The sequence below is a fragment of the Alligator sinensis genome, unplaced genomic scaffold (assembly GCF_000455745.1).
Source record: "Alligator sinensis unplaced genomic scaffold, ASM45574v1 scaffold674_1, whole genome shotgun sequence".
In the NCBI taxonomy this organism is placed as follows: Eukaryota; Metazoa; Chordata; order Crocodylia; family Alligatoridae; genus Alligator; species Alligator sinensis.
Genome location: NW_005842032.1, coordinates 2,755,402 through 2,766,880, shown reverse-complemented (window position 1 = coordinate 2,766,880; position 11,479 = coordinate 2,755,402). Strand labels below are relative to the sequence as shown.

At 41.6% G+C, this 11,479-nt stretch overlaps 1 protein-coding gene and 1 long non-coding RNA gene across 3 annotated transcripts in view; both read left to right on the top strand.

The window, feature by feature from the left end:
• The window catches only part of JMJD1C (jumonji domain containing 1C), a 178,627-nt gene that overhangs the window by 12,131 nt on the left and 155,017 nt on the right, over positions 1–11,479 (top strand). The window lies entirely within an intron of this gene.
• On the top strand, positions 7–7,292 carry LOC112550087. The gene is made up of 3 exons (XR_003093752.1): positions 7–2,828; positions 4,157–5,203; positions 7,205–7,292. It is a non-coding gene; the product is annotated as an uncharacterized LOC112550087 (long non-coding RNA).

Here is an 11,479-nt window from a genome sequence, read left to right as displayed (position 1 = left end):
CTGAACCCTAGCTCTGAAGATGGAATTATTTATTTCGTCACACTCCACACTCTAGTATCTGAGTATTTTACAAGTACTGGTGAATTTATTTTCATAACACCCCTAGGAAATGTGGATATTAGCTTCATTTCACAGTTGAGGGTTCTCTGAAGCATACTTAGGTCAAAGGTTTCTTTTATTTTTGAATACTCCATTTGTGAACACACAGAACCTGGTATGTAATTAATAGGTTCAAAATGAGTTCTGTTGACTTCAGTTGCAGGTGTGAATGCTCAGTACTTCTGTAAATCAAAATGCAGTCAGGCTCCCAGAAAATGAGGAATGAACCATTAGTGGCCAACCTATTATGGCATGGAGACCTCTTAGCAGAAGTAAGCATAGACTCTATCCAGGGTAGGATTCATATATTTCATCATAAGACCATCTTTGTGCAGTCTCATTCAGTAAATAACTTCCAACTTTTGTAGTAAATGAAGCAAGGTTCCTTCATTCACTACATAGCCCTCGCTGATTCCCAGAATATTACCCAATCTGTGCATGGAAGTATCAGAAAACACTTTCAAAGGGAAATAGCTATTATTCACACAAGTACTTATGTTGCCTTTTCTATAAATGCTTATAGGTAGGAGTGAGAATTTTTTTTTCAGCATCTAGCCCATAAATAGCTTTACTACTTTTAAAAAAAAGGGTATGTAAGTAGCCTTGATTCTATCACTTCTAAACAGTTTGTGCTTTAACTTTGCAACCTTAACTTTTTTTTTAGAAGATTATTTTGTGTAGTTTCCTAAGGTGTGTGTTTGTTTTGTTTTGTTTTGTTTTTAAGCACTGAAAACACATTCTGTCATGTGGCATCATTGTTACTCTGAGTTGTCAGCAGGGTTATCAGGAGTAACTGATAACAATAAATTATTACTATTAAATCATTTGTGTTACTATAGCACTTAAAAGTTCTGATCATGAACCAGGAACCCACTGTGCTAAGTATACAAACAGAGAATAAAAAGTCTCTACATGAGAGAGCTTATAATTTAAGTATGATATAAGAGACCCTCAATGGAGGTAGGCGACTGAGAAAAGCACATGGAAACATTGAGAGCATTGATCAGCATGACACGCAATGGTGTTAGCACACCAGTCTTTTGTCAGGTAAAATGAGGACAATGAAGCAGCTCTGTAGATTCTGAAGGGGAGCATGACACGTGCAGAAGTGCATATTTGAAAATTTACTAAGTGGTAGACGGAGGCAGGAGTTGATTACTGTATAATACAGGTGGATAGGTAGAATGGAAACTGGCTATGAAGGGCCTTGAAGTTAAGTCAAGCAGCTTATGACTGATGCAATAGAAAATGAAGAGCTAATGGAAGAATTCCAAAGAGTGAACTGGTCATAGATGTTAGGTGAATGTTCTCTCTAGCAATACATAGTGAATATGTATGATGAAGATTGCATTTGTCTGGGTTACAGGAAAAGAAGTTGTGGTAATTGGGTTGCAAGATGAAAGATGAAGTTGTGTGTGAATTGATAAGTACCATTGTATGTTAAACATATTAAGATGAAAGACTGCAGCTTCAGACAGTTTAGATGTGGAGACATTGGAGGTCAGAGTTAAAGGTGATGCTCAGTTGACGGTGTTGAGTGGTAGGGAGGTGGGTGTGTGAGGGGGATGACAGATTAAGTGCTTGGTCACAGCTGTGTTTTGTTGGAGGTGACGAGTAGACATCTATGAGAAGTCAGAGAGAGGTGGACTAAGATTTTATTTTAAACAGGAGGAAGTAGAGCTATGGTTTGTCAGGATAGAGATAATAATTGAACATGTATTTGCAGATGAAATTACTTGGATATAAGGTGGGGGGGGAGTGGAGAAATGAAAGGAAGAAAAGCACTCGAATCCTCAGAGAAACTTGGAGGGGAGATATGGAAGATGTTCTGATGGAACAAATAGAGAAGTCAAGCAACCACTAGTAGATGGCAGTGTCATGGAAGCCTAGGAAGGACAAGATTTTAAGCAGCAGCATAGTTAACTGTATTGAATGGTGGCTGACAGAATGTGAGGACTAAGTACTGTTTTTTGTTTCTGTTAGGAAAAGGTAATTAAACTACACTTTTAGTAGAAGGCCAGGTATGGAAGCTGGATTGAGGCTCTAGAATCAAAATGGAAGAAAGGCATTTCAGACAACTGTTGTGGATGGAATATATAGTTATCTTGGAAATACAAGAATGATGGAAGATGTTTACAAGTCAAAAGCCAAATATGGTCAAGTGTGATTTTCAGGTGGGTAGGGTGAAGCAGGTTTGCACTAAGGAAAGAGCCAAGAGAAAGTAAGAAATTTACTAGTTGGAAAAAGAGAGAGAGAGATCTGTGGTCACTGGGAAAACTAAAACGGTTGAAGAGGAGAACAGACAAGCTTTTTGGTGCCTGTGACTAGAGGTGGGAAGGAGAGATATGAGAGGGGAGGTAGAAATGTATATTCCTCCCCCACCACCACCACCATGCCCCAATCCAAATTTCTCTCGGCAGAAAGTAGTGAGATTCTGAAAGAATGAGGTGGCATCAAGAGGAGAAAAGGGTTGTGGGTGAGTTTAAGGTGGTGAAAATGTAGTTGGGATTGAGCAATGATCATTCAGTTAAATTGGAGAAGTAGTTTAGTTAGGAAGGATAGCAGAACTGAAGGAGGAATTCATAGTGGAAAAAGTTTACCAGTTCCATTAGTATAGATCAGACCAACACTGGAGGAAGATAGGCATTTTTTGCCTTTTCACAGGTATTTGCTGACAACAGAGGAATGATGAGCTCCAGGAATCTTGGGTTCCATTCCCAGGTCTGAAGGTTAGTATGCGCTACTAGGTACAGTCTTCTACCAATCCGCTTCAATCTGTCACTGTTCTATTACTGTCATCTAGCCCATCCATCTCAATTCCTCAGACTTCTCATTCCAGTCCTGGTAACATCATCCACTAAATCCTACTTTCCTTTTATTCCTTGTTGTTTCCTCAGCCAGCCAATCCTAATTCTCAGCTACTCATCCAATTTATTTTTGCTTTCTCTTTTTTTCTTTTCCCTTTCCCGTATCCCCCACCAACCCTGATCCAGCCTTCAGTTCTTATTTCCTGGGCTCGTCATCTAGTATGCTTCCCCCTTTTGCTCACTTGGCTCCTTATCAGGGTCTTTCTTTGACAAGTGAGATCCAATTCTCCTGAATCTCAGTCCAAGATAAATCTACTTTAACTTCCACCTCCATCTTTTAATTTACCTGTTGTTTCTCAGCCCCAATTTTCTCATGAAGTTACTTAACCAGTCTGCCTCCAACTAACAGTCCCATTCTCTGTCTTCTCCTTAACCCAAACTTCCCCTACCACTTGCACTGGTTTGGCTGTTGTCTCATCTGCAGCCTCTTCCATGCTTCTTAGAAGTTTCCCCGTTTTCTGATCAGGTAGGTACCTGACCAAACAGTCCGTGACTACCCAAAAGTTCAGTTGTAGGGAAGTCTTACAAGTCTAGAATGAAAACACACGCAGGGAATTTAACAGCAAAACTTCAAGTCTTTAAGCACAAATCTGATTTATGTTTTTCCAGAGATTTATAACTTTGTTTATGGGGGGGGGGTTATTTTTGCTTTGTTTTGTTTTTATTTTTCAACAAGATCGCAAAAGGCACATCTCTTCTAGGAAGACCAACCCCTACCAAGTTCAGTGTCTCCGAAGTGTGGTAGTGCTAAATCTTTAAAGAAAAAAATGGGGCCTTTAAAAGAAAGGATTGCCAGAATTTAATATGGACATAATACATTTTTTTTTATTCTGATCTCCTTCTTGGAAACGACAGACTACTTTTAACTGATTTTTTTCTGTGTAGCTCAAGGTAGATATCCAACATGGAAAAGTTATGCCCAAACAGTTTTTGGGCAAAGTTCTTGTAAGCAGTTAAAAATGAGGACTTGTAGGAAGTGTTGGACAAGCTTAGTAATAGGTGGTGCTACCATTCCTTTGTCACCAAAAGATTGGATTATATAATGTGTTCTGTGTTGGGTTATCTCTTAATATAATTTTGAACTTGAAGCATCCACAGAAAGAAGTACCAGTTTTGAACATTTAAATTATGTGGGATGGAGAATTAGCTATATGTTAATGTGTTGGGTTACTATTTTTTTTTTTTACTAGATGATTTGTGAAATGCTGAGAGCTTGGAAATATACATAGAAGTAAAGTAATATTGCTTTTCAAGTTTGGCTGTAAATGAAGTAGAGTTCAAGTATTCAGGAAATAAAGAATATAAAACATTCTCTAAGAGCTGATTTGCATAGTTCGGAAGAAATCCATGGACCTTAATATTCTGTCAGGATATTCTGAAGTCAGAAAACAAACACAGAATGTTTAATTTTATTCAAAGGAGAATTTTCTTTCACTTTTTTTTTTTTCATTTTTCCAAATTAAAATTACCTCTATCCACATTATACAATTTGCATTGCAAATTAAATTGGCCAATTCTCTATAAATTCTCTAATTCACTTTGAAGGTGGATTAAGTTAATTGCAAATTGAGTTAGTATGGACTGATCTTTATACTAATAGTGGCAGTCCTCCAGCTTCTATTCCAAGCTGCTCTGCATGACCCTGTCACCAGAATCACCCTGTCTGTTTACTTGTGCCCCCCTCCCCTCATTACTTTAGGATTCCATTTGCTGGATGTCACTTTCTGTTTGTGTATTGCACAGTCAGGATTTGGTCCATTTGCAGTTGGTCCATCTGCAGTAGCAGACCTTAGCAATATAGAACCTTTAAAGCCATGCAATACTACACCCAGGATCTCTGAACGAGGTCTCTGGGGAGAGGGGAATCCCTGCAATAAATGGGCAAGTAAAGCCATCACTAGACAAATGGCCAACAAGGGTGACTCATACTCCAACAAAAGCAAGGACCTCAGGTATATAAGAAAGCCAAGTACAAAAAGATCATCAAACGTGTTCTGTCACTCCTTACGGTGAAGAGTGGAACTGGACGCTACTTTATCCTGGACACTTGAACCTGATTTATGGTGAACATGCTAGAAGCAATTAAAGACTGTGGACCTTCTGGCCACCTAGAAACCCTAGGAACCAGGAGGTGGTCTTCCAGTTGTCCAGGATCTCTTCCTTATAAAAGGATATGAGACAGACCCTAAAGCCACCCACTGAACAGCCGTACAGCCCTGGAGATGAAACATCAACTAGTAAGTATCTTTTATGCTATATTGAACTTTTAGTAGTAATACAAATTATGAAATGCAGTTGGGGTCTGCTCTAGAACCTATGCAACCATCTGGTCAGAAATAAACTTAGGAGTCTTCAAGCTTTTAGCTCTGTAGTCCTCCAGCCCCACATGGAGAACATTTGGTTCCACATGCTGGGGAGGGTAGGGGGTGGTAGTATTTGTCTGTAAAGTATATTGCTGTCCCAAGAATAGAGATTTTGCTGGCTCTGGCCAAGGCAGCATTTATCTTTAAATTCTTCTTCTAGTCTCTTTCCTTGTCCCAGGTGACTAATGTGAAATCCCCTATTCTGTAAGTGCCCGCTTCCTTCCATTATAGAAACACAAATAATAAAAGCTTATAAAATAAATGTTTCTTGAAATGTAACAATCATTAAAAAAAAAAAGTAGCAAAACTAGTTCAGCTTTGATAATTGCCTTTTATGAATTAAAGATTAGTTATAGATATTTTATAGATAGTTATATATATTTTAGCATGGTGAGAGATTTCACAACATTTTAGCAATTCATTAACTACAAAGTTTCTGAGCAATTATTTTGGAACTATGTTTTGTTGTGTGCTTTCTTCTGGGGAAATCAATTACAATTTAAAGCAAAGATATTCTATTTTTGACACGTTGCATGGCCCAGCAACTTTATTCATTCTTACGTATGTTGGAAGGTCTTGTAGTTCTGTGGCACTTTGGGAGACATTCAAGTGATGAATATCACTGCATAACATGTGAGTTTGCCCTTTGCTTTTTTTTTGTTTAAAAAAAAAAAAAAAAAAAAAAAATCCCTTCTTTTCTTCCCAGTTACTGTATTTCACAGTGTGTAAGTTGAGTTTTGAAGCCAAATTTTTAACTCTTGAGATTCAACCATGCGGCGTCCCTTGGAAATGGTGCTGCCTGGACCCCTGGTTACTCTATGCGAGCTGGGGCAGCATCCAGCCCACTGGTATCCTGCCTGGCCAGCCCTGAGGGGTACCACTGCCACAAAGGGAAGACCAGGCCCCCTTTCAGCTCAGGGGCTGCTCAGCTTGCCAGCAGCTCACCCCCCAGCCCCAGGCCAGGTGGGGAGGCTCCACAACAGGAAGGATTGGGCCCCTTGCCACGTCTGCTTGAAAGCAGGCTCCTGCATCTGGTGCCACCTGGGAAACACGGGGTGTTGGGCAGGGCCGGGGTGGGGGAGGCTAGAGGTGTCAGGCAGGGCCTGATGAAGGCAGAAGTAGCGAGGGCCTGATCCTGCTTTTGGTAAATCCTCCCTGCCTGCCCTGTGGCCGGGGGCTGAGCTGCTGGCTGCCTGGGCAGTCCCCGAACTGTGAGGGAGGGAGGGGGGTCCTGGTCCTTTCCTCTGCAGTGGCAGCACACCCTAGGACCAGCCAGGTGGGCTGCCAGCAGGCCATGGGCTGCCTGAGCTTCCAGGAGCCTGATCTGATGTTCTGGGAGCCCACCAGCATGCCACCTCTCCCATAAGCCTGCCTGGGCTTCCAGCGCCTCACCCACTGAGGCAGGGTTGATTTATAATAGATCTACAAAAATCCTAACTTTTTTGTACACAGATATGGGGTCAACTTGTACACTGTGTCAACGTAAAATATGGTACCTAGGTCAGCATAGCATCCTCCAAATAAAGGACCACCTGCAGGGAGATGTAGTTGTAATTACTAACCACCCTTCTTGCACCCAGCCACTGTCCTGAATTTCTGCTTCCATTTCCCCAAGTTACCACTGTATGGCATGGAGTAACAGCAAATCACTAGACCTTGCTGTTCCTCAGTCCACAGAAGAATAACATTAATTGTAACAAGGTTTCTAGGCATGGGTGAAATGCATTGAAACAAGGCTTATAATCTTCACAGTATCCCAAGACCGGGAAGGAAGTAAGGATGGCATTTCAAATTTGATTTAAAGAAGTATGTTGTGGCTGCTATACTGGCTGAACAAAAAAATAACTGCTTGTTAATTTTTCTCTACTCCTACAGTTCCTGCACCTGAAGGACTGTGACTCTTGGGTGAAACCATTATCCAGGGCTTAACACCCATGTTCTCAGGAGTGGGGGAAAAAAAAAACCAAAAAAACACTGGATGAGCAAGACAGTTCAGAGAGCAGCCAGCCCCTCTGAAGGATCAAAGACCAGACTTGAGAAGGAAAGGAGAAAGACGCAGCTAAACAGAGTTGACCCAACAGAACCTTGCAGTGACCTGGATGATCACTGATTTGACTTTAAAATAGTATGGAAAAGATTGCATATGTGCAGAAGCAAGTCTTGGAGGTGACGCATTGTTTTTCTGGAGGGCATGCCGCTGGAACATTTCCAAAGAGCACAACAGCCTTGAGAGAGGTTCCAGATGTATTTCAGAGTTGGAGAACATTGCTTACTGGGAGTAACAGGTCTCTCTGCAGAGCCTTCTAATGGCAAACTTCCCACCACCCACATACCCCAGCAGAGCAAGAAGAGCAAATTGTGGCAACCCATTATTGGCTATTTAAACCCAAATGAGGGCTTTCTTCCAAGGCATTTAACACATCAAGGGAGAACAGCCAAGAAGAAAAATGGATGCATGCTCAGCTGTTAGCATGACAGCTCACAGATGTGCTGTTAACCCTTTCACTCTCCATAGAATATATACCACAGCATTGTTTGTTCTAAAGCTTCCCTTGTTTCATGGTGTTGAATATTAGCAATCTTAAATAGTTCTGTTTACTTAAATTTTTATTTGTATTATTTTTCAATAAAGATTATTTTAAAAAAAAAAATTCACAAAGGCACACTTCCAGCTATAAATACACCACCATTCTAATGCTGTTCAGAGCATTTTAAAATTGAGAAATTAATTCTGCTGTAAATCTATATGTACATGCCAATGATTAGGCTAGAATTTTCTAGTGCAAGTCTGTCATGTCATACTAAAATTTTGCAGTTTCTAGTGATCACCCCAGTTTTGCAATACAGTCATTTCCCAAATTGAAATGGTGGTGTGTGAATGAAGCTGCTTGATCCCCCACACAATGAAAGAAAAGTCCCCGAGTGCACAGAGCTTGGCATTAGGACCGTGTTCCATGGGATACCTCTTAGATCACTATGCACTTACTCCAGATACAGTTTTTGCTGTAACCTCTCTCATTGTTACCCTTGTATATTTCTTCTTCTGATTAGTTCCATAAGTAGCTTACATCAAACTTTATGCATACCAACCAGAGCCTTTTCCCCAAGGTAAAATGATTCAGGCATTCATGCCTTTTCCAGGCAACACCTTCCAAGTTCAAGTGATCTTACCCTAAGACTATTTTATGTAAAAGTTCTATCACTTACAGGATATTTAGAGTCCAAATAAACATGAAAAAAATCTGAACTCTTCTAGCCCTTCTAGGCTCAATCCTTGACATACTCTTTAGCTCTCAGGCTGTGTCTGGGCTTGGGCCAGTGTAAGTTAGTTATGGGGGGCCCCCAGACAAAGTAGTTATCCTCTGCAAGGGTGTAGGTTGTAGCCATGTTGGTCTAAGCACATAGGCAGACAAGGTTCTTTGGGTGAATCTGATATCTTTTATTAGACCAACTTAAAAATAGTTGGAAAACAATTATTAAGCAAGCTTTTGGGTTCAAAGACCCTTTGTCAGGCTAAGGAAGTTTCAGCAGTTGGTGTGTGCTCTTCCTGGATGGACTGAAAAGTAAAGAAGCCAGCCCCGCCTCTGGCTTCTTTACTTTTCAGTCCATCCAGGAAGAGCACACACCAACTGCTGAAACTTCCTTAGCCTGACAAAGGGTCTTTGAACCCAAAAGCTTGCTTAATAGTCCTTATCCTCTGCAAGGCCTATTTTCTGCTGGTATATTCTGGTAGGAAGCAGTCTTCCTCAGTCCTAGATACAAAACAAGGTGGACTTTTAACTCCTCATTCAATGACTGAAACCTGTCTCTAGGTGTTATTGGGTAAAGCTGAATAGCTCCCGCATACTTAATAACTAATTTGACTTATAGGTAGAGGGGGGAAGTCTGTCTGTAAGCATTTTGTTATCTTGCAGTGGCAATGCTCCTTCAGAGGGGTTGAAACCAGAAGAGAGGGATGAAAGAGCTGGTTCCTCCTGACCTGGGTGGTGCTAAACTCAGCAACAGAAGTGACAGCATGGTCTGAGCTGCCGATGGGTAGAGATGGGAGTGGAGAAATAACTAGTCCTCTGAGCCTGGTGCTTTGGGGTTTGATGCTGGTAAAAAAACAAACAAACAAACAAAACAAAAACACACACACCAAGAAAAACAAGTTAAGTTGATGGGCAATTCATCTCTACAGTCCTGTTCCCAACACCACTGAGCTGTGGCACTGTGGGATCCAAGGGAGAATGGAGTCTGTCTTCATGAGTTGTGTAGTAGATGTTGGAAAGCAGCTACTACTTTAGACTACAGGGCTCAGTGATACAGTGACAGAAGCTCATAAATAACTGCTACTCCAGAGGGACAAGAAAAATGTATTAATTTGGCTATTCAGTTGAACATTAGCTCCCTTGTCTCCTCAGCCTCCGTCTTCCTTTTGGCTTTTTTGATGATTGGAGAGCTGCAGACCTGATTCTGGCAAAGATTGCAGTGAGTTGCAAGGTGGATGAAGGTATCTTGTGAGCTGATCTGGCATATAGGCCATATCTCTGAAATGGACTCATGTATTTCAGTTTTAAAGAGGCTTCATTAAAATAGCTTTAGATGTTTTCTGCAAAAGGTAAGGAAATCCTTTATCCAGATACTCTTCAAGAGTTAATACAATTAGTCATAATGCCCATAACCTCCCCCACCTAATCCCGTTTTCCTTGCAACTATTCAAGGAACCTCTCCAGAAGTACTGGAAAGGAATGACTGTTAGGTTAATTAACATTAGCTTTGATGGACCAAGCAAGGAAATGAGCTGATGTGAGAAGTGTCTTTGGCTACTGATATCAATTGTACATTTCTAGAATAGCATTAATCATTTCTCTTTTACTGTGTCTTTGGTCCCCTTGTGTTGTTGTGTACTGGCAGTGTTCTGCATTTGGGAGAAGTATTTAAAATTGAATGATTTAAAGGTTAACCATCCCCAAGCTGAAACCACTTATGCTAGCAGACATTGCAAGATTTCAGTTATGCTAGAATATACATCAAAATAGGATAACAGTCTTTTGTTACATTATGTCTTGGACTCCTGTGTTCCTTTTCTTTTCTGAGTGATATTCATAGCTTCACAAGTGGGTTTTTAGGGTGTGTGGATAATAAATAATTCCTTGTACCTTTCTCTTTGTCCTCTGTGCTAATTTCTGATAGGATCCACAGAAAAAGTAAAACCCTTCCAGGTAGCTTTAGGTCTGCTCTTGCAAGTTTCAAAGGTCATTCTGATAAACCTTCTCTTTTTAAACTTGTTGCCCATCTTGACTTGTTGGGTGGGAGGTGGGGCATATAACTAGATTCCAGTGGTGTTATTTACCTTAGATTTTAATTCATAGTAAATTTCCTCTGTAGCAAGGAGCAGTGAGATGACTAGCTCTGCCAAGGTTATTGTCTGTAATAGCCCCTATGATGATACCTGGGTGTTGGGTAGGGGACAGTTTGCATTGGCCAAACTTCTACCTTGAGATAAAGTTGATTGGGAAGCAGACACACACAGAGTATGCTAGTGTAATTTATACTGATTTGCAGTTATTACTCATTTTCTGAGGAGTGAATTTCCCCAGAGTCAACTGACTTAAACTAATGTGAAGCTGTGTATTGTTATATCTGCTCCTCTAGTACAGGGATTTTTAACAAGTGTGCCCCTTCTGTCTCAAAGTTTCAGCTCATGTACCCCTTTATATTTTTTCCTTGTTTAAAGGGGGGGTGCAGATTGAGACCCCCCACGATGAGGGAGGAAGTGGGGCTGGGGTAGGGGCAGGTGCTGCACAGCTTGGGTGGAACATGAGATGGAGGGATGAGCAGTTTGGTGGGGGGCGGGGGGGGCGGGGAGCAGCTCCAGCTGCTGCATGCACCCTGGGAGGGCATGGGGGGCTGCCCCTGGATCTGCACGTGTGGTGGGGTGCTGCTGCAGGCTGGAGCTGGGGCTATGCTGAGCTCTTCGAAGCTGGGGCTGGGCAAGGCTTCGCTTGGGGTGGGCAGCAGTGCTGAGAGGGCAGATACAGAAGGGGCTGCAGCCACTCCAGAATTTGCCATAGCCTCCCCCAACCCTGCCACTGCCCGCCCCAGTAGCAGCTTGGCTCAACATCCCCGCCAGGAACAGCCTGATGTTGCCCCAGCCCCAACTGGCAG